General features: G+C 47.9%; 1 pseudogene; it reads left to right on the plus strand.

Annotated features, from left to right (window-relative positions):
- The window catches only part of LOC123075391 (laccase-19-like), a 12,659-nt pseudogene that overhangs the window by 1,967 nt on the left and 7,496 nt on the right, over positions 1-3,196 (plus strand).

Consider the following 3,196-nt stretch of genomic DNA (forward strand, 5'->3'; position numbering starts at 1 on the left):
ATAGTGCAGGCAATGAAGAACGAGATGAGGTAGAAATAAATCACTTACAGAACGTAGCAACTCAGCATAGATTTGTCGAGGTCGCGCAGATTGAACAGCTGGAACAATTCACTCATATGAACTTGTACAGAGTACCGTTTGGTATGATGCTCCTCTGTAACATCCGCATAAATATATTCTTTGTCGGCCCATGTTATGAATTGCTTGTACCAACGTAGCAGATTTCGCATTTGTGGCGGTAGACTCTTCTCCCGCGCAGGCTCGACGAGAGGCCCATTCCGCACATATTGTAATGCTATCTCACATACTGGCGCATCCTCAAGGCCTAAGAAGGCACGAAGAGTCAAACCCATCTCGGACGCTTGTTTCATGGCACTCGCTACAGTCAATCCAAGTGTTGCCGCAGCTGCTATGATCTCGGGGTCCTCTTCCGGACCGGCTTTCACTATGAGCGGGGGGATCGATTGTTTCTTCTGCATCCCGAGCTGGTCAACTTGTTTCCCGCTTTTTTTACTTTCTTCTTTCTCCTCCTTCAATATTTTTGCTTGCCTACGAAGTTCATGTCCATAGTCGTCAGGCATATTCAGCTCGGCTTGGGACGGTGTCGTCAAAAAATCCTTAGCCCACTTCTTTTGCTTCTCAGTGAATACTTGCTTGGGCTCAGGCTCTTTTATCGCCTTCATATCCGCCTTCCATTTCTCATAATCAGCAGACGCGGCCAATTTGGTTTCAGCTTCACTAAGTTCCCCGGGCCTTGGGAGGAGAGGCTTCAGTGATGGCTCCGGTACCCTTGTGGTCTTAGGTACATAAGGGTCCGGGTTAATAGTCCAGGAGCGGGTTTCCTTGCTGTCCGCCTGCTTCTGCTTCTTCGCCGGAGGTGGATTGGGGGGCGTCGTACCCGCCGGAGGAGGATTGGGGGGCGTCGTACCCGCCGGAGGTTGTGGATCGGGGGACGGCGTCGAATGGCGTGAAGGAGGTGTAGGTGAACCACCACGACCACCACCACCGCCGCCACCACCACCACCACCATCGGAGGGGGGTGGACTTGCTAGCCTTGGTGCCTCGCCTGGAAACACTATGTACTTCTTTTTCCATAGAATGAACTGGCGCTTGACATCTCCAAGTCTGCTCTCCCCTTCGGGTGTAGGTTTGTCAATCTCCAGGTCCTCAAACCCTTGGACTATGTCTTCCACCGTGACACGAGCATAGCCATATGCAATGGGGTTGTTGTGGTGGAGTGCTCCAGGTGTACAGGGTAAAGCACTGCCGCTAGCTACCTTCGTGGAAACGTTCCCCACGGGATAATGCAGATCACATTCTTTCATCTCCTTTACATCATCCACGGGGTAGTGAGGCTCCGGTGCACGAATCTCGATCATCGGTGCACTAGCACCAGGCGGGGCATCCGTGGAAGCCACGCTGCTTCTCCGCTGCTGGCTTAATCCGCTTCATGATCTTCATGCGGCCCTGCAGCCGATTTTTCTTTTACTAGTTCATGCACGGTCTGCTTCAACTCATGGAGTTCCGATGCAAACTTCGTCATAAGATCTGCATCCCGGTCCGTCTTTCTCTTACGGCTTCTGTAACAGTACGGTCATTGTCCTGGGAAAACCCTACTTTCCACGGAACTTTGCCTTTGCCTCGTACACGTCCTCCGTGTTCATCATTCCCGAGGGCTATTGTCAGTGCGTCTTTCTCTCTGTTGAACTTGATCAAGCCCTCTTGAGCTTGGGTCATTGCGTCAATAAGGGCTTGGGTGGGAGCAAACTGTCTCTGCCGGTGAACACACACCCCTGTCTCCGGGTCTAGTGATCCCCCATGCCCGTACCACCAGCTTTTGGCCCTTGGGTCCCATCCCTCTGTACCTAGAGGGATTCCTCGCACCCTCAGGTCCTCCTCCATCTTCTGCCACCTAGGCTCCAAAAGACGGTATCCTCCTGGCCCCATAATATGATGGAACTTTTTCTTACTCGCATTATCCTTATTTTTTTTCGATATTTCCTTGAAATGCTCCGATTGCTTTTGCCTCACAAATTCTGGCCAATCATCTTTCAGTTTCTCATGTTGTCCATTGAAATCCGGAGTCTTGCCCTTGTTGACATAGTCACGGGTTAAATTTTTCTTGAAGTTCCGGAATGCTTCGCCCATCTTCTGAAGAGCGAACTCTTCAACTAGCCTCCTCCTCTGACATCCACCCGGAACCTCGTTACCGAATTCATCGACTTTGTTGTATTCCGGAGGTAGAATGAAATGTTCCATAAGCTTTCTCCAGCAATCCTTTTTCGTTCTCTTGTCGACAAAACTGAAACCAATACGTGCCTTCTTTGGCTCCTTCCATTCCTGGACGGTGATCGGGACGTTGTCTCTAACAACGACTCCGCATTGGTTGATAAACTTTGAGGTGTGCTGTAGGGGCTTGCCGGTTTCACTGATAAACTCAATGGCATATGTTTCTCCTGTTTTCATCGCCTTGGATTTGCCACGCTTTGTCGTACTCGATCCGGAGGGCTAAAAAAAGAAAGAGAGTCGCGCGCGTTAATACATATGTATTCACATTTCAGTAAGTTTGTATCACGAGAGGCTCAATGTATATATATACCTCGCCGGAGGTGGTTGCTACTTGCAATTCGAGATCGTCGTTTGTTGACGGTTGACCTCCGTCGACAATGTCCGTTCCTTCACCTTCTTGATCATCGACAATCTCTGTTCCACCTTCAAGGTTCAAAAAAGAAGAGACTACATCCTCTTCTTGCGCATATTCTGAGCCCGGCACATAAGGAATCTCGTTGTTGATGATGCCCATTAGATAACGATCAGCCTCCGGATCCCTAAGCGGCTCGGCTCTATCGTCCGCCATATTTCACTCCTGCATGTAGTAAAAATTCTTTAAGTATAAAGGAATTAAAAAATAAGATTAAGGGGACATACAGGAGGAGGAATTAAAAAATAAGATTATTGAGCACTGCCAAGTATTTTGTTTTGTTTTCTTTGTTTTTCTTTTTGGTTTTCATTTGGTTCTTTCTTCTTCCTTTTTTCTTCTTTTTTTCTTCTTCTTCCTTTCTTCTTCCTCTTTCTCCTTTCTTTCTTCTTCTTCATTTTTCTTTCTTCTTTCTTTCTTCTTCTTCCTTTTTCTTTCTTCTTTCTTTCTTCTTCTTCCTTTCTTCTTCCTTTCTTCTTCTTTTTTTCTTCTTCCTTT

The sequence above is a fragment of the Triticum aestivum genome, chromosome 3D (assembly GCF_018294505.1).
Source record: "Triticum aestivum cultivar Chinese Spring chromosome 3D, IWGSC CS RefSeq v2.1, whole genome shotgun sequence".
NCBI classification, from domain to species: domain Eukaryota; kingdom Viridiplantae; phylum Streptophyta; class Magnoliopsida; order Poales; family Poaceae; genus Triticum; species Triticum aestivum.